Raw genomic sequence first — 25,446 nt, forward strand, 5'->3', positions numbered from 1 at the left:
AGAAGCCAACATTTCTCTTATTTGTATAATTACGGTGCTCTGCAATATTTATAAAGTACTTTAATAAACATCCATTGCTTTTTATTCTCACAGAAGTTCTATAAGCCAGGCAGACAAGCCATTTTTCTCCCCATTTACCTCTGCGAAAATAGCCTCAGAAGAAACATGCTCCCCAGAATTATGTAAAGATTAAGGGCCAGATCAGTGTCAGCATATTTTCATATCCTACTTTTCTTTTTTGTCCAAGTGTCCTCTGCTTCTATGGATACTTGTTTCATTTCACTGTCTGTGACTTATATTTGTATTCATATAGCAAAGTAGTTGGCAAGCTTCATCTTGGGGGATCAGAAGTGAGGATCTAGAAATTACCAATTGCTGAGGCTTTGTCACTGGTTGTGTGACATATCAGAAAAATTCACTAAGGAGTATTTTCATCTTAGATTTATGCTATAGGTGACACGGGCTTCCCTGGTGGCTCAGAGTGTAAAGAATCTGTTCATAATGCAGGAGACATGGGTTTAATCTCTGGGCCTGGAAGATCCCCTTGAGAAGGGAATGGCTACCCACTCCACTTGTCTAGAGAATCCCCATGGACAGAGGAGCCTGGCAGACTACAGTCCGTGGGGTTGCAAAGAGTCAGACATGACTGAACAACTAATACATAAATCATGGCCTCATCAGCCTCATCAATAATTGACTAGATTCTTGGAATTTTAACAGTATTCAAAGAAATTTGCATAAGTGGGAGTAACTTGAAAAGAAAATAAATGAGAGATTTGGATATCATGGAAGCTTTAGACTGAAGTCAGCTTTTTCTGATGAGATAGCATACTAACATGATATGTTCTCTCTTCCATGATTACAACCCCAGGAATGTCATAGAAATGAGGAAGGCTCGTACATCTAATACCAAAAGGCGTGAGATGCCCTCAGAGTATGAAATACAGTGAGCTTAGTGAGTGGAGAAGAAAAAACAAGAGAGGCAGAAAAGTAGGCTCGAAAGATAACAAAACAGGCGGAGGCAGATGTCTTATTCATATCAATTTATTTTCCTTGTATTCATTTTTTTCTTGCTCATTCAAAATTCAGAGTACTTTCTATGTGCAGAGTATTCTTCGAAGTGGTGACAATACAATAGCAAAATCAGCAAACTCCTGCCCAGATCTTCCATTCTAGTAACAGGGGAATTGAAAAAGAGACCATAGCCACTTCCTTCAAAGTCATTTTGAAGTCTGCTGGGCAGGATATTACCAATAGAGTGAAACTCAGCTCAGCTTGGAAAATGAGGAAATGATGACAAGGGAAGGAAGACCATGTGCACTTTCTTCTAAACATACAATTACGCACACCAGGAGTTAGGTTGGTGATTAAAACCGAGGGAGATCACATGCTAAAAACTAATAGCTAGGATGCATGCATACATCAAAATTCACAATGGAATGGTTATGGGGGAAGAAGGCAAAGAATGGCAGAATACTACTATTCTAAAGTGTCTCTCATTCCAAACTGACTATGAAGGGGTTAATATTGAGCCTGCTTTTAGTACCTGCTGACCAGTTTCTTTTTCCACCAGAGCATAATAAAGCCCACCAAAAGCAAAATGAGACCTCAGAGAAACTCAACCACGTAGGAAGTCCACATGCAACAAAGACAGCCAGATAATTGTACTAAAATAGCAGTAATTTAAAATATGTGTATCAACTGCCCTCAAAGGCGTGAGAGGATATTTGAAACCTGAAAAAGAAATAGACAGTCTTAAAATACATATTAAGTGTGAAAACCATATCTGTTGAAATGAAGGATGAAATATTTGATATTGATAAATAGCAAAAGGGATGAATTTGAGGAGCACATTAGTAAGACAGAAGACGTTCAGATAATAGCAAATATTGAAGAAAATTTCAGGAAATTATAACACACATATACTGCTGATAGGAGTTTGAATTGGTACAGCTATTCTAGAGAGCAATGTGGAAGTCCTTAAGTACTTAGAGAAATGAAACCTACACTTATGAAATAGCAATCCTACTTCTGATCTACTTGCCAAATGTACTTCCACTTAAATCTGTGAAAGAACATAATGATTTCATTAAAGATTAATTTTTCATTGCAGGGAGTTGGAGAGAACCAAAGACCCAGTATTATGAGAATAACATATAGATATATATAATATGTATGTATATATAATTGCTGAAAATGATGGAGCCTATGCAGCATAGAGAACAATAAAGTAGAAATACACATAAGAACAAAGATAGATCTTAATAATAAAGTGTTGAATAAAAAATATAAGAAACATTTATATAATATAAATTCCCCAAAACTTCATAAAATTTTAAATAACATTCAAATATACATATATATTCAAGAGCTTATAGCAAACACATTGTATAGAGTAGGATAATTGGAGTGGGAGGGAGTGGCAGATAGAAATAAGAATAGAAATGTCATAATAGGGCAAATAGATGAATTCTGAAATATTCATGTTACCATGATAAAAATGTACTTTAAGAAATGCATGACTAACACAGTTGTTGAAGGAATAAATGCTTGAATTTAATGAATGACTTATCCCAATCTCACATTTTCCTACATTTGGTTCTCATCCATCCAGAGTTTTCCAAGAGGTCTATTATCCAGACCAACCTTTCCACTAGAGCTTTAAATCCAATCCCTTCTTTCATCTCCAGCAACAGGTCTTTGACTGGCAACTTTAAGCTACTGATTGTCTGCAGTTTATTCTTTACTAACTGTACATACGTGTGTGTCAGTCATAAAAGTCTTCACTTGATATGGCTCTCATTTCATGTTCCCACCTTCTTTCACTAAAAGTATTTCCTCTGTAACTTCCAACTATAATAATTTATGTGTATTTATGCTCTGTGTTGATTTTCTTCTCAAAACCTGTCATTACCAACATCCTATGTAATGAAGAATTGTAATATTTTAGACTTCTATGTCTAGAATACTTGAAATTTGGTTTGATATTTGATTTGAGAACAGATTTCTTGATCCTGTTCTCTGGGGAAGCAGGACGTAGTCGACCTATCTGTCCCCTAGTTGTACCATCCCCTCTGCCTCCCCTGGATTTGTGTGTCTTTGTAAATCATTAAATACTTCAGGAAGGAGTATAGCACACTGTTCAAAGCCTCGTCTCTAAAAATCAACAAGGAAAATTCAAATCCCAGCCTTACCACTCATCAGCTGCGCAGTTGGCTCCTTCCCCTAGGCCAGGTGCTGTGGGTGAAGGACAGATTCCCTGGGTCAAGTCTCCTCTATTTATGTCAGAGATATCACTGTCAATCTGACTGAGAATTTGGAGTTCCACTCTTTCATATCTCTTGTTTTCCCATGTCTACATAACATATTTAAATTCTTCCTTTCAAAATAATTAATCACATAAATGTCTGTTTCCTTTACCTACTGTGGGCCTTATATTTAGAAGGTGAAAGAAGAAAAAGAAGACATCCGTCCTACTTTCTTTTTGATTATACCTAAGTAACAAATATTGTTGTTTAATGACTATTTTGTCCATTTTCTTTATTAGCAATTTTAAATATTCTTTTTCCACTTATAGGATAAAGTCCAACTCCCTTAGTTTAACATTCCATATCAATCACATTGTCCTGACCAATAACTTCTAATGTTATCTTCAGATATTCTCAGGTACATTCATTTATCTAATACATACATTCTATAAATCTATGAATATGTTTTTCTATAATCCCTTTACCATACCATAGGGATTTTACCATAAATTTGCACTTATATCATCTGTAATGTATTCCTTCCTCTTCCTCATAAAGTCATTTCCCAAGACCACATTCAAATTTCACTTTTTCTATTAACCTTTCTTTGATCACCATAAAGATCAAACAACATCTCACCATAGCATCTCCCTCCTAGAAAATCCCCCATACCTATTGCATAACACTTTTCTGCAAGCTATCTTCTTTGTGTCTATGTTTCTTATGTTCAGACCTGGATATTAAATTACCTGAAGTTAAAGACTCTATATGCTACCTTCTCTGATCACACAGAATACTCAGTAAAGGACTGGACTGCACGTATCAATTCTATGCAATATGGAGTGTTTGCTTTCTAGCTTCACAATGACTGCTTATGTGTTGATATAACTCCTTCAGCTTTATTAGTGAACTTTCATTTACAAATATTAGTGAAAGGCTTCTTCAGGCTCCCTTTATATCTTTAACTCATTCTGTGGTAAAAAGGGTAGAAGGACAGAGCTGCAGTGTGGCACTTAGATGTAGGGAAGAAGTAAAACTGTCTTTATTCACAACTGACATTAATCTTATTCACAGAAAATCCTAAGGAATTCATGGAAAAACTGCTAGAATAAACAAGCTTAGCAAAATCATAGTATATAAGAGCAACATACAAAATCAATTACAAGGAATTCATGGAAAAACTGCTAGAATAAACAAGCTTAGCAAAATCATAGTATGTAAGAGCAACATATAAAATCACTAGCAACAAGCAATCCAAAAATGAAACTAAGAGAACAATGCCATTCTCAATAACATTAAAAGAATTCAGAAATAAATTTAACATTTTTTGCAATACTTGGACACTGAAAATGATAAAATATTGTTGAAGAAAATTTTGAAGATTTAGATAAATGGAAAGATATCTCATGTTCATAGATTGGAAGACTTAATATCATTTATAACAGCAATACTTTTTTGTTTTTCTAGTGTTCAGAGCCGTTTATCAATGTTTGCTTCTCCAAATGGCTTTTCCTCACTTGTCAGGATTTGAAGGAATTTGAGGGCTGCAGATAGGGGTACAGGTGAATGTCAGAAGATATACTTTGAATGGCTGTGATGGGTAGAAAATAATACAGTTGACAAGCCCCACATTTAAGGTGCTCAGGAAGTTTGGGCCCTAGTGTTTTAGGCCCTGCCCTTTAGAGTGCATTCTTCCCTACCTCTCTGCTTCCAACCTGACTTGAGGAGTCCACAGATAAAGGAATTATATTCCCATAAAACTAGTGGCATATTTATACCTCCCTAAGAGTTAGAACTGGACATGGAACAACAGACTGGTTCCAAATAGGAAAAGGAGTACGTCAAGGCTGTATATTGTCACCCTGCTCATTTAACTTATATGCAGAATACATCATGAGAAACGCTGGGTTGGAAGAAGCACAAACTGGAATCAAGATTGCCGGGAGAAATATCAATAATCTCAGATATGCAGATGACACCACCCTTATGGCAGAAAGTGAAGAAGAATTAAAGAGCCTCTTGATGAAAGTGAAAGAGGAGAGTGAAAATGTTGGCTTAAAGCTCAACATTCAGAAAACTAAGATCATGGCATCTGGTCCCATCACTTCATGGGAAGTAGATGGGGAAACAGTGGCTGACTTTATTTTGGGGGGCTCCAAAATCACTGCAGATGGTGATTGCAGCCATGAAATTAAAAGATGCTTACTCCTTGGAAGGAAAGTTATGACCAACCTAGATAGCATATTAAAAAGCAGAGACTTGACTTTGCCAACAAAGGTCCATCTAGTCAAGGCTATGGTTTTTCCAGTGGTCAGGTATGGATGTGAGAGTTGGACTGTGAAGAAAGCTGAGTGCTGAAGAATTGATGCTTTTGAACTGTGGTGTTGGAGAAGACTCTTGAGAGTCCCTTGGACTGCAAGGAGATCCAAACAGTCCACCCTAAAGGAGATCAGTCCTGGGTGTTCACTGGAAGCACTGATGCTGAAGCTGAAACTCCAATACTTTGGCCACCTGATGCGAAGAGCTGACTCATTGGAAAAGACCCTGATGCTGGGAGGGATTGGGGGCAGGAGGAGAAGAGGACAACAGAGGATAAGATGGCTGGATGGCATCACCAAATCGATGGGCATGAGTTTGGGTAAACTCCAGGAGTTGGTGATGGACAGGGAGGCCTGGTGTAGACTTTCCCTTCTCCAGGGGATCTTCCCAACCTGGGGATCAATCCCAGGTCTCCCACATTGCAGGCAGATTGTTTACCAACTGAGCTATGAGGGAAGCCCCATAAAATAGATAGCCAATGGGAATTTGCTGTATGGCTCAGGAAACTCAAACAGGGGCTCTGTATCAACCTAACCGGGTGGGATGGGGAGGGAGTTTCTAAAGGGAGGGGGTACATGTATACCTATGGCTGATTCATGTTGAGGTTTGACAGAAAACAGCAAAATTCTATAAAGCAATTATCTTTCAATAAAAAATTAATTAATTAAAAAAAATCACCCCAAACAGTGGTGAAAACAACCATTCCATTATACTGGTAGAAGTTAGATATACTCCGGAATAAAGTTTCACTGATGGAAAAAAAAAAAAATAGGCAAGTGATATGAGGGCCTGAATTTATAGTTTCTCCAGGTCCCACACATGAGGGGGAGGCCTGGATATCTAAATTTCCCTCTAAGTTGACACTAATGTTATAAGAAATGTATTTTTTTTCTTCAATATTATTGAGTGTACATTTTCTTTCATCCTTTAATTTTGAAAAAGGACTTTTCCCTCTGCTTATGAAACCGCAGACTCAGGTTTGCAGGCAATTAGGATTTCCGTAATGTTTGATCCTTATGATATATCCAGATTTATTTAGAAACAAGTAGATATGGACTTAGTACTGTTTATAAATAGCTTCCTTTACCCTTACTCCCAAATTAAAAAAAAAAAAAATTAACTGGGAAAAACACACTGTACAATATTTATACTTTATTTCTAAATGTAAAAATCAAGTTATAGAAATCATCAGCCTTGTAATTTATGCAGTGAAAGTATAGTCCCAAGATTTATGCCATTCACCAATAGCTTACTCCAAATATATTTTTGTAGCATTGACCTCATTTAAAAATCTCTGCCCATTTCTAGGGAGAAGGCAATGGCACCCCTCTCGAGTACTCTTGCCTGGAAAATCCCATGGATGGAGGAGCCTGGTGGGCTGCAGTCCATGGGGTCGCTAAGAGTCGGACACGACTGAGTGGCTTCCCTTTCACTTCACTTTCATGCATTGGAGAAGGAAATGGCAACCCACTCCAGTGTTCTTGCCTGGAGAATCCCAGGGATGGGGGAGCCTGGTGGGCTGCCGTCTATGGGGTCACACAGAGTCGGACACGACTGAAGCGACTTAGCAGCAGTAGCAGCAGCAGCCCATTTCTAGAAAGTGAGAAGTGACTTAGTCATTATGTTTTGTTCTTGGAATCAGTCTTTTATTTTCTTTACCATTTTTGACTTACTGAGATCCAGCCTATATTTACTATGTCTTAAACATGTGTCAGTTATATAGCAGTTTATACTTAGAAGCAGAGTGATTGGATTTGGATTTTAAAAGTCATTACCGATGACTAGAAAAAAATAAAAAATAAAAAGGGGTTAGGTGCTGGTTCTGAGTATTAATGGCCTACTTTTAAAGTAACACACAAAGAGCTATGTAAGGAACTTTCACCACTGAGTGAAAATTACATACATGAAAATCCTCATATTGAACTTGGAGAATTTCCCATTCCTGTCAAAATCTTTTCTTAGGGAAGGAATCCAAAAAAGAGAAGATACGTGTATACATGTAGCTGATCCACTTTGATGTGCAGCAGAAACCAACACAACATTGTAAAGCAACTGGACTCCAATAAATATTATTTAAAGCAACAAACACCAGAAATCAATCTCAAATACTACAAATCTACTTTTAATATGTTTTAGTTTCTAATAGGCTCTTGACATCAATCATTTTAACTCTAAATATCATTCAACAGAAAATTTACGATTTAACTGAGTAATAAAATATGTTTTTGTAGTATGCTGTACCTTTCCATGACTTCGGTAGTTCTCTTTAGTCAAGAAATATTTCTCATTTTCAGCTATACTATGTAAATTTTGAACTTCACCAGTGGTTCAGAGGTAAAGAATCTGCCTACAATGCAGGAGATGCAAGAAGCATAGGTTTGACCCATGGGTCTAGAAGATCCCCTAGAGGAGGAAATAGTGACGCACTCCAGTATTCTTGCTTGGAAGATCCTATGGACAGAGGAGCCTGTCAGGCTACAGACCACACGGTGGCAGAAAGTCTGACGCCACTGAGTACTTGTAAATTTCAGTAATCTGAATAACAATACCTAAGTAAAAGGTTCTAAGTGAGATAATAAATACACGACCTTCCAAAGTTATACCTTAAAAACACTAAGGTATTCATGTACAATGTGTGTATGCGTTGAGTCACTCAGTTGTGTCCAGCTGTTTGCAACCCATAGGACTGTAGCCCACCAGGCTCTTCTGTCCATGGAATTCTCCAGGCAAGAATGCTGGAGTGGGTAGCCATTCCCTTCTCCTGGGGACCTTCCTGACCCAGGGAATAAATCCAGGTTTCCTGCACTGCAGGCAGAATCTTTGCTAAGTTACTAGGGAAGCCCAATCATATACAGAAATCATCTTTGAAATAATGTTAGAGCATGACACTTGTATAATCTTATATGGCAATAAAGAAATGGTAAAGCTAAAAATGTTCTAAAAGTGAAATAAAAGTTACATTTTCTCTTGTACACATACATGCTTTTAAGAATGTGTATGAAAAGAACAGGGCTTCCCTGGTGGCTCAGAGGGTAAAGCATCTGCCTGCAATGTGGGAGACCTGGGTTCAATCCCTGGGTCTGGAAGATCCCCTGGAGAAGGAAATGGCAACCCATTCCAGTATTCTTGCCTGGAAAATCCCATGGACAGAGGAGCCTGGTAGGCTACAGTCCACGGGGTCGCAGAGTCGGACACGACTGAGCAACTTCATGAAAAGAACAAATAAAATACAGTAATAGAAATTTTAAAATAACTTTTCTTATTGGCATATTAATAAAGTAGATTGCCCATTTATAGCTTTCAGCAACCAATTTAGTCTATTATTTTTAATAATATGCATGTTTATTACAATAGAAGTCTTTCACAAGGTTGTATTTTCAATTTCTACTTTTTAAAAAATTTCTGATTTTTTATTTTATGTCAGTCTATTTGTGAACATTTAAAAATCTCACCATTTTGGAATTTAATCAGAGAGAAACATTACAAATAGTATTTCAAGATTCCTTGAAAAGGGATATGCAAATCATGGAAATATTTTATTGAAAAATGACTTCTATGGAACTCAAATGTAGACAAAAGGACCCAAAGCAAATTTGATTTGGATAATTCTGGATAATTCTATAGATATCTTGAAGGCCATTTTCTAAATGTTTCCACAGTCTCTGTGTGGCAGATAATGTAGCAACATTATCTAATAAATATTAACTAGCAGACTTTAGCTAAAATGATTATTGTTAAAGAAGCATAGAACAGTAACCATCTCCCTGTGAGCAGAAAAATGGAATTTGATTTGAAATTCTGTATAAATATAGACATTTAAAAGTAATTTTCTACCTATAGTGAGTAGAAATCTTTTTACTTATGGTCTTAAAGTAGATTCACTCAACAAAATAACAATCTGTACTAGAAGAGGAGGAAAAAAAATTATGGCAGAGTTGCTGTTAAAATATATCTACATGAAACTTTCTGAGGAAGCTTCTGAAGTTTGATATTCTTCTTTTTATTTTTCCCATATTTTATTTCTTTTCATCTCCATTTTCCCCTGTGGTTAATGATTATCAGTGATAGTCCTAATGTCTGAAGGGTTTAGGATAAAGAGAATATTCTCTTATATATTAGAAATAGATAATTTTGTAGATCAAGAACTCTTTTAGATTCCTTCACATCATGAATGTAGAAATTTTCAACTAGAAATGATTTTGGCCTTCTAAAGTATCTGACACAAATTCTGTACTATTCCCCATGCTCTTTTATCATTGGACTTATTCAACTGCAAAGCTCAGCTCATCTCTTTCATGGATGCTTTCACTTATTTATATAAATAAAATATTTTTTTAATCATTCTGCACTCCATATGAAACTATTAGTCTATTGATCACGTTTCTATTAAGTTTTTTTTTTGTTACCTGTCAATTTTAAACTTAAAATTTATCGAAAGTTGCAATATAGTGCAGAGAACTCACTCCTACCCCTTTATCCAGTTTCCTAGTGGTTACATTTTTAGTAACTATAGTACAATATCACAACCAGTAAATTGACATTTATAAAATGTGTGTGTATAGCTCTATGTCATTTTTTCACACATGTGGATTCTTGTGGGTTTTACCTTGATGGCTCAGAGGTAAAGAATCTGCCTGCAATGCAGAAGACACAGGAGATGTGGGTTCCATCCCTGAGTCAGGAAAATCCCCTGTAGGAGGAAATGGCAACATACTCTAGTATTCTTACCTGAAAGACTCTATGGACAGAGGAGCCAGGCAGGCTACAGTCCATAGGGTGGCAAAGAGTTGGACATGACTGAACATGCACACACACATAGATTCCTATTACTACCATTGCTGTCGAAACACGAAATATATATGTGTGTGTGTGTGTCCATGTATCCACGCGCATGCACATTCATTCACTTGTGTCCAACTCTTTGTGACCCCAGGGACTCTAGCCCACCAGGCTTCTCTGAACACGAAATTTTCCAGGTAGGAATATTGGAGCCAGTTGTCATTCCCTACTCCAGAGGATCTTCCCAACCCAGGGATTGAACCTGCTTCTCTTGAAGTATTGCCCGCAAATTCCTTACCACTATGTCACATCTACTTCAGTGAGAGACTTCATTTTTGGTGGCTCCAGAGTCACTGCAGATGGTAACTGCAGCCATGAAATTAAAAGATGCTTACTCTTTGGAAGGAAAGTTATGACCAACCTAGATAGCATATTAAAAAGCAGAGACACTGCTTTGCCAACAAAGGTCTATCTGGTCAAGGCTATGGTTTTTCCAGTGGTCATGTATGGATGTGAGAGTTGGACTGTGAAGAAAGCTGAGTGCCGAAGAATTGATGCTTTTGAACTGTGGTGTTGGAGAAGACTCTTGAGAGTCCCTTGGACAGCAAGGAGATCCAACCACTCAATCCTAAAGGAGATTAGTCCTGAATATTCATTGGAAGGACTGATGCTGAAGCTGAAACTCCAATACTTTGGCCACCTGATGTGAAGAGCTGACTCATTGGAAAAGACCCTGATGCTGGGAGGGATTGGGGGCAGGAGGAGAAGGGGATGACAGAGGATGCGATGGCTAGATGGTATCACTGACTAGATGGACGTGAGTTTAAACAAGCTCCAGGGGCTGGTGATGGACAGGGAGGCCTGGCATGCTGCAGTCCATGGGGTTGCAAAGAGTCAGACATGACTGAGTGACTGAACAGAACTAAATGTTCAGTTTAGTTCTTCCTTCCTGATTTAAGACACAATTAATCATATTATTTCTGTTTCAAGAGCTTCCTTTGGCTATTTTTTGGGGCAGGTCTGCTGGTGATAAATTTTTAATTTCCCTTCTTTTGAAAATGTTTTTAATTTCCCTTAGTTTCTGGAAAAAAGTTTTGCCCAATATTGAATTCTGGGTCGACAATTTTTGCCTTTGAATATCTGAAAAATGTGTCGCCTATTCTTCTGGACTTCATAGTTTCTGATGAGAAATCAACTTTCAATCAAATTACTTTTCCCCTGTAGGTAAAGTATTGTTTTACTGCCTTCAATATTTTTTTTCTCATTTTCTGAAGTTGTATGTTTGTTTGGCTTCTGTTTGGGAGCAAATGTCTCTGAGTTTATCCTTTTGAGATTTGCTCAGTCTGGATCTTGGCTTCTTTTTTTTTTTTTTTTTGCCAAAGTTGGAAATGTTTTAGCCTTATTTTTTAAAATACACATTTAGCCCTGCCATTTGTCTCCTTTGTTTGTGAAATTCTGTTGACATAAGTAATAAGTATTAGATTTCTTTTTGTTTCAGTCCCACAGGTCCTTAAAGTTCTGAGGTTTTTGTTTGTTTCTTTGTTTTCAGTCTCTTTCTTCTTTTTTTTCCAGATTGGGTAATTTGTATTGATCTTTTTTTCACAGGATTTTTTAGAAAAACTTTTAGCTATAATAATTGTCAGTTCCAAAATTCTCCTTTGTACTTTGTATCTACTATTTATTGGTAAAGTTTTCTATTTGTTTCATTTGTTTTAAGCATATGCATAACTGCTTATTAAAATATTTTTATAAAAGTACCTTTGAAATTCTTGTTGAATAAGTCTAGTATTTGTGTCATCTTTATGTTGACATGTGTTAATTTGTCATTGAAGATATGGTTTTTCTGTTTCTTGATATGCTGACCAACTTTTAATTTATCTAGGTTCTTTGAATATTATAAGACTATTTTATTTAAATTTTAGCAAGTAAACCTTGCCTGACATGACACAGTGGAGGCTGTGGAGGCTGCCTTTTTACTTCAAGTTTGGAGTAAAAGTACGGGATCCCTACTCAAAGTCGATAGGGGAATAGAAGAGGCTTCTTCTTTTTGCTCCCTATGTGGCCTTCACAAAGGGAGGGCAGGTATTAGGAAACCTTGGTCATTGTTACCACTGACCAAAACCAAAATATTAGAGCTTCAGCTTCAGCATCAGTCCTTTCAGTGAATATTCAGTGTTGATTTCCTTTAGGCTTGACTGGTTTGGTCTCTTTGCTGTCCAAGGGACTCTCAAGAGTCTTCTCCAGCACCACAGTTCAAAAGCATCAGTTCTTCAGTCTCAGCTTTCTTTATGGTCCAACTCTCACATCTGTACATGAGTACTGGAAAAACCATAGCTTTGATTGTATGAACCTTTGTTGGCAAAGTGATGTCTCTGCTTTTTAATATGCTCTCTAGGTTGGTCATAGCTTTTCTTCCAAGGAGCAAGCATCTTTTAATTTCACAGTTGCAGTCACCATCCACATCTTGGAGCCCAGGAATATAAAGTCTATCATTGTTTCCATTTTTTCCCCATCTATCTGCCAAAAAGTGATAGGACCAGATGTCATGATCTTAGTTTTTTGAGTGTGGAGTTTTAAGCCAGCTTTTTCACTGTTCTCTTTTACCTTCATCAGGAGGCTCTTTTGTTCCTCTTCACTTTCTACTATTAGAGTGCTATCATCTGCATAAATGAGGTTATTGATATTTCTCCTGGCAATCTTGATTCCAGCTTGAGCTTCATCCTGCCTGGCATTTCATATGAATAATCTGCATATAAATTAAATAAGCAGGGTGGCAATATATAGCCTTGATGTACTTCTTTCCCAATTTTTAATCAGTTCATTGTTCCACATCCCATTCTAATTGTTGCTTCTTGACCTGTGGAGCCTATCTTGAAGGATTTTAGCATTACCTTGCTAACATGTGAAATAAGCACAAATGTACAGTAGTTTGAGCATTCTTTGGCATTACCCTTCTTTTGGATTGGAATGAAAGCTGACATTTTCCAGTCCTGTGGTCACTGATGAGTTTTCCAAATTTGCTAATGTATTACTTGCAGCACTTTGACAGCATCATCTTCTAGGGTTTGACATAGCTCAACTGGAATTCCATCACCTCCACTAGCTTTGCTCATAGTAATGCTTCCCAAGACCCACTTGACTTCACATTCCAGGATATCTGGCTCTAGGTAAGAAACCATACCATCATGGTTATCCTGGTCATTAAGACATTTTTTGTTTAGTTCTGTGTATTCTTGCCACGTCTTCTTAATATCTTGTGCTTCTGTTAGGGACATACCCTTTCTGTCCTTTATTGTGCCCATCTTTGCATGAAATGTTTCCTTGATAGCTCTAATTGTCTTGAGATCTCTAGTCTTTCCCATTCTATTTTTTTCCTGGTTCCACTGATACTGCGTTTATAAGAACACAAATTTCAATAATTTATTTTTTATTTGTTCAAATTAAATCAAAAGCTCTAAATCAAATGAAGGAAAGCTATTCCATTGTTCTAAAGCAGCTTATAAAATGCAATGTAAAAACTGAACAGAATACATATAAGAAACAGGGCAAAAATATCTGTCTAAACTGCCCTACTGATAAAAGGGAGATATAATCTCTCTTCTCTATTGATTGGATTTAGTGAGGGTCAGTGCATACAGTAGTCAATAGAATAAAAAAAAGGCAATAAAAATATGTTAGGAGGATAGAATAAAAGCATCCAGGGTTCAAGTGCCTAGTTTTTTCTGCTAGATCTGGCTATTTCTGTTTTTCTTTTCTAACACACAGGAAGACACTTGCATATATATCAGACATAATGATTTTCATTGTATTTGCCATTTAGTTTCTCCATTTTAGTCTAACTTTCTTCTCCTCAGCTCTCTTACTATTTCTGCTATGTGCTGAATTCTGCCTTCACTGATGATTAGCATATATAGATTTAATCATATATTAACCTGGTTACTTGTCCTCCCTATAAACAACATGAAAACATATATGAAAGACAAATATGATATTTTGTGTCATGTTTAGTCCTACCTTTGTCCAGAGCTTAAGTTAGCCTTTAAGTTTATTTTAGCAAACAGATGTAAAATATTGCCATGTGTTTAACTATTTAGTGTAACATCAACACAGGAGCATAAATGAAAGTTATGAAGCCTATACTTTCCACCACTTTAAGGTGCCTATACAAATCATTATGTATTCCTCACCATAGGTCAGTTGCTTAGCGACCAAAGTAGAGAACTACTAATTGAAAGTATTTTGTATTACTGGCAACGTTTGCTGCAGGACGTTGAACTTAGAAACAGCAAAGACTATTTCAGATAAAAATGTTGCCGGGGATGAAAGAAAACTAGCAGCAATATTATCTCAGTAGAAATGGTTATTTTTTACTTACATATAGTAATTTCTATTTGCAAATATTTGCCATTTCTTTCTTATGAAAAATTACATTAAATTGAGTTTTAGCCTTAAAAATCATCTACACAATCAGAGCAAAATTTATAGTTGTAGTATCTATTAAGAAGACAAATAAAGCAAAATAGAAGCCAAGAAAGAGAAGAAAAGGAGGAAGAAATAGAAATAGCACAAAGTTAAATTTAGGTTCCTTGAGATCAGTAATAATATCTGTATGGCTTTTTCTGAATACATATTATATTTCATAATAAAAACAAAGGAGGAAGAGGAGAAGGAAAAGAGGGAACAAAGAAGAAAAAGTGGGAGAAAGAAAAGAGAAATAAAGCCATATGCACAGGAGAAAAAATCTGTGGGGGGAGATGTAGCAATACTCTAAATAAATGGGTTCAAAACATGAATTTTATACCAGTCTTTTAAGCTTCCTAATATAAAGATTAAAATCAGGATTATTTTCTCATTTCCTCATTTAATATACAATTTATGTGTTATTGGAAAATGACCTGTGGTCATTGTGTGCCCACCTTCATTTTATAAAAGGACTAGGTCAGAAAAAGAGAATAAATACATCCTTCATAAGACCAAGACTGAATTAGCAAGTTGGCTCTGTTCTTTTGTTAATTTATTTGCTGTAAGAATTCTAATACAATTTTGTATTTGTGGACTTCTGTCACACTCCACAGGCATGTGTAAATAAATGTGTGTGTGTGATTTAAATAACTTGTTTTTATAAGAATTCATGTGTAGCAATAGTCAGTTGTCACTTCTATCTTTAAGCTAATTTTATCTGGTAATTGCTGAAAAAACAGGATATATGTTAATTCAATGTCTGGTCACCTAACAATTAACTATGCATCTTATGTAGATTGCAAATATATGTATTTTTAAGAAATCTCAAAATATATCAAAATGCTTAAAATCACAGCTGACCAGAATTTAATTGTTAATGTCCAGAAGCCATTTCGAGATCATGCATGGTCACTTTGAATATCAGCTGTCTGCAGTGATCGGAAGATAAAAATTATAAGAAATGCTCTTAGTCTATGCTGTACTTATGATGCAACCTTTTAAAATAAATCCTAGCGATTAGGTTGTCATTGTCTGTTTCTCATAAAAGCTGACTGTTAAACATGCTAAAATTCTAGTGCTGATTTTGGCTAAAATTCTTTGTATTCTGGCTATACTTATGCAGAATTTTAATAAAACTCTCTCTGGGTATTCATGAAAACTAGTCTTTGTTTACCTTAGGGTGGCATGCATTTTTTTCTCCAGAGATTTAAGTTAATGAGGATAGGACTGAAAAAGATACAGGAAAGTTGATCAAAATTCTTAATTGGTAGAAGTCAGTTCTGCCTTTGCTATAGCATACTGACTGGCATTCTACCCATAATCTGTTTTGTCTATCCTTGTTTTAAAAATAAATACTTGAAGATAATACTAGCTGATTACAGTTTTATGTGGCTGTATAACAAATCACTTCCAATCATAACAACTTAAAACAATTAAGCAACAAGCATTTATCTGTTCATGGATCTGCAGTCTGGGCTGGAGTCAGCTGTGTGGTTTGCCTTTCCAGATGGTGTTGGCTAGGTTCTCGCATGTGTTTGTATTCAGGGGGCAGCTTTTCTGGAACTAGAGATTCCAGGATGGCCCCATTTATGTGTTGGACAGGAGAGACTAGGAGATGACCTGCCTTTCTGTCTTCCTGGTTCTACATTCTCCTGGGCCTTTCCACCATGGGGGCATTCGGCTTCAAGAAACCTAATGTGGACATCTTTGCACAGTGGCTCAAGGCTAAGAAGGAATAAGTGAAAACAACAAACCCACTTTAGGCCTAGGAGAAAAACTTGTACAATGTCATTTCTGTTGTATTCTTTTGGTTCAAGAAAGTCCTGAGGTTAACCTGTGTTCAGCTTGGGAGGATATTGCAAGGACAGGAATTAAAATGGCATTATGAGTCATTGGTCATTTGGTCATAATACGTGTTAAGGTTACAATTTGTTAAACTATAACCTGTGTGGAAAAGCAATATATCCTTGCCTTTGTTTCCTACTGTTGTCATAACAAACCACAACAAACTAGGCAGCTTAAAATAACAGAAATTCATTCTCTTGCACTTCTGAAAGTCGGAGATCTGAAGTGCAAGTGTTTGTAGCTTTGATTCCTACTGGAGACTCTGAGAGAAAAATCCATTCCACACTCTGAGGCGTTTTTGGTGTTTCTTGGTTTTTAGACATGCTACTTCAATCTCTGCCTCTGTCTTGACATGGCCTTCTTTTTCTGTCTCTGTCTATCCTCTTACAAGAATGCTCATCATTGGATTTAGTGCTCATCATAATCCAGGATGATTTTAGCTTAAACCCTTAAGCTAAAGATCCTTATTCCAAATAAAGTCACATTTTGAAGTTCCAGGTGGACATAATTTGGGGGAGGAGGAGCGGCATTCAAACCATTAGAGTTTGCTATCAGACTTTATAATTTCCCTCCATGCTTTCAGCTGTTTCTACTATAAAGAACTTAGATTTGGAAAATTTCATATCTGTACATAACAGCATTTGTCAAAGCATGCTCCTCATTAAATGACTTCTAAGAGTTGTTCTGTAAGTATAGAGTTTCTTGGTCACATAATTCTGGAAAGTATTGATTACTACTAAGACTTTCTGGAAATTCACATTGTGCTTTAATTTATTAAAGAAAATCATAAGAAAAAAATACAAACTTTTTAGGAAGCACTTTTTTTTCCTAAATGCATGTAGACCCTGAACACCTCTATTTTTATTCAAATAAAACCTCACAGAACCAAGGTTACATGTACCAGAGTTTCTGATCTAAACTATGGTATAGACTACATGATATTAGGTTCAAAATGTTGAACAAAATCAACCATGTACGTTAATGAACATTTTAATAATATACTTCTTGGCCCATAAAAAGACCTTTTGACACATGAAATGCTCTTTTTCCTTGTTCTGGTTAATTCCTATTTGTCCTTTAGAACTCTCATTAGAGGTTATTTTTTTAAAAAAAAGCTTTAAACTCTCCAAAGATTCAGTTAGATGTCCTTCCAGTGTTTTTTTTTTTTTTAATTGCTCCCTATTCTTAACAGTAATATATCTCTAAAGCACTCTACTATAATTATGTTGGTTTGTGTTCTTTAGTCTCCAGCCATATGCTTGTTGAGGTCAAGAATCTTATTTGTCATTAATTCCTGGGACACAGCTAGTATTCAGTCAGTGTTTGCTGAATGAATGGATGAGGAAATTTGACACTGAGTAGAAACAGATCAACAAATAAGCAGTATATATAAGATTGAAAGAACATTCAATTATAAAATATTTTATATGGAAATCACTGTTTCCTTTCAAAATAATATCATATAAAGTCATTTATTGCCCACAATTTGCAACAATCATCCTCAGAACTTAACTCTTTGTGTTGTATATGTCCAGCACTAAATAGTGGGCCAGTAGAGCTATTAGAAAAAGGCATTGAGTAAATCTTATTAGCCACTTGGTAAAACAGTTAAAAAAAATAAATTTCTTTGACTCAGTCATGAGTGAATCCAGTTATATAATGTGGATATTTGGGTTTCTCCATGAAATTCTACTAAATTTGACTGGTCAAGGTAAACATTTTAATAATAAAAAAACAAGTTCCTCTTTTAGTAGCCTCTGCATAAGTTTGCACCTCTTCCCATAGTTTTCTTTGGAAACAATAGTTCTATTGTTTTCTACCCTCATTAAGCATTATCTAAACAGCTCAATTAGTATAATCAGCTCAATTAACAGAATCTAAGAGTAGTAAATTTTACACAGTGGGCATAGCATCCTATTAGTGAGATGTTTACCTTTAGCCCTTTTGCTTCTCTACTTCTAAGACACCCACATGTTAGAGAAAGCATTTAATTATGGTGTAACTAATTAAAAACTTTGCATTCAAAGATTTCTAGAATTTCATATCTAAATACTTTTGCTAGTATAAAATTTCACAGCTTAGCGAGAAGTTCCTAACTCTTTTGCGACCCCATGGACTGTAGACTGCGAGACTCCTCTGTCCATGAGATTTCCCAGGCAAGAACCCTGTAGCAAGTTGCCATTTCTTTCTCCAGGAGATCTTCCTTACCCAGGGATAGAATCTACATTTTCTGTGTTGGCAAGCAGATTTTTTTTTTAACCACTGAGCCACCTAGGAAGCGCCCTGTAGGAAGAGAGAAAATTAGCCAAGATGGTGCCAGTCAGGTTCTCTCACCCCACCCTCACATCCTCTCACCCCGTGTACTGAAACAATGACTTTACATGGTTATATAGTGGATGAGATCACTTATAGCATTGTACATGTATGTCACAAGGTACTCGCTTGGTTATGAGTGTGTGCAATACACCTTATGAGCTTCACCATGAAAGCCCTGGTTGCTGCTACCTTGGGGCTACATTGGAGCAACATCATAGTTGTGTTATATGAGGTTAGGTTATGGCCATGTTTTGACTGTGTTATGGTCATGTTATGGCTGCTGATATGGCTGCGATGTCAGCCAGGAGAGAGGCTATGTTATGGCTGCCATGTTAGCTAGAAGAAAATAAGTGTGTCTAGTTCCTACAGCTCCTCACATCTTCTTCCAGCCTCTTAGCTTGTGCTTTGCCTGCCCTGGTTTCAGCAGACAGTGTGAATAGCAAGACACTTGGCATAGTGAACAGGGTTGAGATGGATACATCCCCATTCTCTTTTGCATGGCTTGAAAATAATTAATGACCATCATTCCTGATAAATAACAATGTTTCATGGAGTAAAATGCATTTTCTCGATGTAAATAGTTCATCCTTTTGAGTATATTATCCCTGATCTGGGTTTCAATTTAACAAAGATTTATCAGTTCATTGAACATTATCCACAAAAAACAATTAATATTCTAAGAAAAGTAATTTATTTACCTGGTTTATCCCAAAATCTTTCCTGCCAGTAATCTTGGTTATAAGTTCAGAATTAGAATATTATTGCAAATTCCTAAAAACTCTACTAAATATCATTTGTACTGAGTGGAATTAAATGTAATTGTTGTGTTAACTTTTTAGTCCTAGTTAAATACTTTTCCCATGTATTCTTCTCCTGGTTTGGATGTAATAGCAACAGTAAATGTATATCCCAGGTTACTCTCTTTGCCAGTAGCAGCTGGGTTGCACCTACTCAAATAGTATATCATAATAAGTGCATATTTAAGCACATTAATGTTCAACTCTCAAGCTTACACAGAATAGAATTTTGAAGTACCTTTCCCTCAGGAAAAAAAGAAAAAAACTTTTCACATTTTGTGTTTGCTGTTGCTCTTCAGATCTATAACCTGTGAAAGCCCACCTAAAGGAGGTCAGAGACAACATTTCAGTAAGTTAACTTTCATAGATTTCTTCAGCTTATGGGACCATTTTCCTGCTTTAATTTGTCAGGAGAGACTTGACCTAAGAAAGTACAAGTACCGTTTTATGAGGTGAGAAAACTCCTACATGAGACTCTGTTCCTGTTTGTCATAATCACATGCCATCCCAAGTAGAGTGCGATGGCTTCAATAAATCATAAGAGAAGAGGGCTGGTTTACATCATAGCCAACAATGAAAAGTATCACAAACCTGTAGCTATTGGATGGCCCTGGATCTCCTCACTTGGCAGCTTGCAAACATATAATAATCTACTACACCTAGACTTAGCAGATTTGAAAATTTTAGAATATACTCCACTTCTTTTAATGGGGTTCATATCTATCATACATTGAAAGACAGCTAATAGAGTCAACAGAAAGGACTTCAAAATATTTTTGTTTCCTGTGGAAGCTTGGAAATCTGTTGCAAGTCTTTCATGCATTGTTTTCCCTTACTTTTTTCTCCTCATATACACACAAGCTATTTTCTTGCCTATTGTATGTACTTGGCAGGTTTTCTGGGCACAGTGCCCAGTTGGCTTAATGTGTGCTTATTATTATCTATAGTGTCTCTGATTTTGTTTTGGAAATGGGCATTCTATAAATTATTAATGATTATTATTGTACCTTAGATTCCACTTTGCTTTTGGAATTTAGAAACAAAGAGTGAACATTGGACCCAATAGGTAATAACCAAGAATATCAAAGCTATACCCAATGCTTAACTGTAAGGGAGGAGATTAAAGAATGTTTTGGAGTAAACAAAGCAGGATTATTTCTATAGCAGTTTAAATAAACAAAAGTAAACATGAAGGGCTGAAGTTATCACTTGACTAAATGCTCTTACTATCATTTATTCCCTTTTTACCGTCAAAATAGTACCCAAAAATCTTTTGATCAATATCCATGAGTAAACGTATTCTTTCAATGTAGAAAGTCAGAGAAAGTGCTAACTTTTCTCCTCCAATTTACAGGAATTTCTGTATCTTATGTAGTATGACATAGTATCAAACATTTAGCAGATCAGTGCTGAATTCACCTCTGAATTTTGAGTCAGATAAAACAATTTGAATTTAGGCATCTTTTCAAAGAAGAAAAAAGTCACATTTATAAATAATTTACACACACACACACATTTTTGAAACAAGAAATAGTAAAGAAGGAAAAACAGGAAAATATGTGGGGGAAAAGTCTCTAGAAGTACAAAAGAATAAAAGGAAATGTTTTATTGGCAGTGAAATATAACTACTAATCCACTGCTTATAAGTGAAAAGTGGGTCTTTACCTTATAGCTGTAATGCTTTACATTTTGAAATTAAAGTTTAACTAAAGGATAATATGTACCCAATAAAGTGAAACTCAGAGATAAGAATTGTTAAACAAGTACCATCTTCCTCTTTTTATACTGAAAAACAACATGTATTGATTCTCAGTTATTTCATCCTGAGCAATGCAAAAAATAATGAAATATTTTATTTTCCAAAATCATCCTTCCTTCCCCTCAATCTCCTTTCTCTCTTCCTCTGTTAAGCATTGTAAATATTTTTTAAATTCATTCTCTTGAAATTGGATCTCTACCTAGGATTTTGATATACTTTGCTATATATCTTGTTTTTATTCTAGGAATAAAAATATTCTCTACATTTTCATTATTCTAATATTGATTCAGCTTTAGGGTTAATTTATATGCAAAGCAAATAATTTACCCAAACTTGTAAGGGATATGCATTATCAGAACACAGCACCTGCAGGACAAAAGAGAGGTTAATTTCATTGTTGCTCTGAAGCAAAAGGAGATCATTATGGAGTCTGCAGTAACCAAGCTCTGTGAAATAGCTGCATTAGTCATTAACTTTCCAGCACTAAATTTCATATAAACTCAATTAACTACTACATAGCTTTTAATGACAATATTTTTTCAGATGCAGCTCTTGTTTACTAATAAGATTTCACATCACGACTCTCTGTTCCATTACTTTCTCCATGTTAATATTCAAGTCTTGATTTTCTCCAAGGAAAATGGAGCAATGAAAATTGCATTTGCTAAAAGTTCTCCTTGAATTATGTTTCAACATTTCAAGTGTGTTAATGTAATGCTTTAGAAGCTAAAGGGAATGATTATATAGGAAGCCAAAGTCCTCTATGTCTATCCCCAGGATTGATTAAGTTTGCTATTTATACATATTTCCCCACAACATTGCTTCTGTGTTGGAATTTATCAGGATCAGAACTGTCTCAATTGGAAATGTCCCTTAGTATATTTTTATCACAGTGAAAGTCAAAGCCTAGAATAACAAAAAGGCACAAAATTAATGTCATCAGGAAACAATTTACACAGCTAATTAGCATAACATTCTCATATAAAAAGACAGATGGATTAAGGGATCAGGTCATTCATAGCCTGCAGTAAACTGCTTCAGTCTTTAATCCCCTGCTGTTACCTATCAGGGTGCTTTTTTTATGGACTTAGATAGATCCCTGAAAAGATTTAGATTCTCCCATTAGACTGATTCACCTTGTTCCCTTAACTTTTATTGATATGTTTCATCATTTCTCACTAAAATAATAACAGAACTTGAATTTAGTTAGCAGGTAAAGAATCAAAATAAAAATATATTTGAACATTTTTTAGTTAATAGCTTCTACAACACCCACAGACACACTTATTACTCTTTTGTGCTAAGGAAGAGAATCTGATATGAAGGCAACTGTGAAGAGTTACTTCCTACTTCAACAAGAGCTGAGATTGTTTTGCAAGTGCTATACAGACATGGCATCCAAGACAATCACAAGGCAGCCACACATGATCAACTATGAAAAATGTCCAATTCTTTACATAGGAGAATTCAGTCAGCACAGATTGATTTCCATGAATCTTCTTTAAAAGATTTCCAGGAGTACTATCTAAGAAAAGTAACACTAAAAGATGTTTGGTTCAGTTTATGTAAAGCCCAAACTAGCAAATCAGAAAGTGGTCTATGAAAAAAAAATTAAGTTGCAGGGCATAGGGAAATAAATTATTTCCCTTAATTACTGTATTAATTTCCTAGAGCCACCATAATAAAGGAGAAGGAAATGGCAGTCCAGTCCAGTATTCTTGGCTGGAGAACCCCATGGACAGAGGAGTCTGATAGGCTACAGTCCATGGCGTCACAAAGAATCACACACAGCTGAGTGACTAACACTACACTACTACTATAGTAAAGACTGGTAACGTGGACAGCTTAAAACAACAAAACTTTATTATCTCGTGGTTCTGGAGACTAGAAGTTCATAATCAAGCTGTTGGCAGGTTTGGTTGTTTCTGGAGGCTCTGAGGGAATGTTTGTTCCCCGTCTCCCACCCAGTTTCTGGTTCAGTTCAGTTCAGTCGCTCAGTCGTGTCCGCCTCTTTGCGACCCCATGAATCACAGCATGCCAGGCCTCCCTGTCCATCACCAACTCCCGGAGTTTACTCAAACTCATGCCCATCGAGTCGGTGATACCATCCAGCCATCTCATCCTCTGTTGTCCTCTTCTCCTCCTGCCCCCAATCCCTCCCAGCATCAGGGTCTTTTCCAATGAGTCAACTCTTCGCATGAGGTGGCCAAAGTATTGGAGTTTCAGCTTTAGCATCAGTCCTTCCAATGAACACTCAGGACTGATCTCCTTTAGGATGGACTGGTTGAATCTCCTTGCAGTCCAAGGGACTCTCAAGAGTCTTCTCCAACACCACAGTTCAAAAGCATCAATTCTTCGGCACTCAGCTTTCTTCACAGTCCAACTCTCACATCCATACACAACCACTGGAAAAACCATAGCCTTGACCAGACAGACCTTTGTTGACAAAGCAGTGTCTCTGCTTTTTAATATGCTATCTAGGTTGGTCATAACTTTCTTTCCAAGGAGTAAGCATCTTTTAATTTCATGGCTGCAGTCACCATCTGCAGTGATTTTGGAGCCCCCAAAAATAAAGTCAGCCACTGTTTCCACTGTTTCCCCATCTATTTGCCATGGAGTGATGAGACCAGATGCCATGATCTTAGTTTTCTGAATGTTGAGCTTTAAGCCAACTTTTTCACTCTCCTCTTTTACTTTCATCAAGAGGCTTTTTAGTTCCTCTTCACTTTCTGCCACAAGGGTGATGTCATCTGCATATCTGAGGTTATTGATATTTCTTGCGGCAATCTTGATTCCAACCTGTGCTTCTTCCAGCCCAGCATTTCTCATGATGTACTCTGTATATAAGTTAAACAAGCAGAGTGACAATATACAGCCTTGACGTACTCCTTTTCCTATTTGGAACCAGTCTGTTGTTCCATGTCCAGTTCTAACTGTTGCTTCCTGACCTGCATACAGGTTTCTCAAGAGGCAGGTCAGGTGGTCTGGTATGCCCATCTCTTTCAGAATTTTCCACAGTTTATTGTGATCCACACAGTCAAAGACTTTGGCATAGTCAATAAAGCAGAAATATATGTTTTTCTGGAACTCTCTTACTTTTTTGATGATCCAGCGGATGTTGGCAATTTGATCTCTGGTTCATCTGCCTTTACTAAAACCAGCTTCAATATCTGGAAGTTCACCGTTCATGTATTGCTGAAGCCTGGCTTGGAGAATTTTGAGCATTACTTTACTAGCGTGTGAGATGAGTGCAATTGTGAGGTAGTTTGAGCATTCTTTGGGATTGCCTTTCTTTGGGATTGGAGTGAAAACAGACCTTTTCCAGCCCTGTGGCCACCGCTGAGTGTTCCAAATTTGCTGGCATATTGAGTGCAGCACTTTCACAGCATCATCTTTTAGTTTCTGGTGGTTGCCAGCAATTCCTGTTTTTTGTTTTGTTTTGTTTTTTGTTTGTTTTTTTGCTTTGTAGATTATGGTTGTTGTTCAGTATCTAAGTCATGTCTGACTGCAACCCCATGGAATTCCCAGGTGGCACTAGTGGTGAAAGAACCCTCTTGCCAAAGCAGGAGACTTATAAGAGATACAGATTTTACCTTGAGTGGGGAAGATTCCCTGGAGGAGGGCATAGCAACCCACTCCAGAACTCTTGCTTGGAGAATCCCATGGGCGGAGGAGCCTGGTGGGCTACAATCCATGGGGTTGCAAAGAGTTGGACACAACCGAAGCGATTTGGCACACATGAACTGCAGCATGCCAGGCTTTCCAATCCTTCAGTCTCTCCCGGAATTTGCTCAAACTCAAGTCCATTGAGTTGGTGATGCCATCCAACCATCTCATCTTCTGTTGTCCCCTTCTCCTCTTGACTTCAGTCTTCCCCAGCATGTGTCACTCTAATCTCTGCCTCTGTCATTCTATGGCGTTG

Source organism: Cervus elaphus, chromosome 13 (assembly GCF_910594005.1).
Source record: "Cervus elaphus chromosome 13, mCerEla1.1, whole genome shotgun sequence".
NCBI classification, from domain to species: Eukaryota; Metazoa; Chordata; class Mammalia; order Artiodactyla; family Cervidae; genus Cervus; species Cervus elaphus.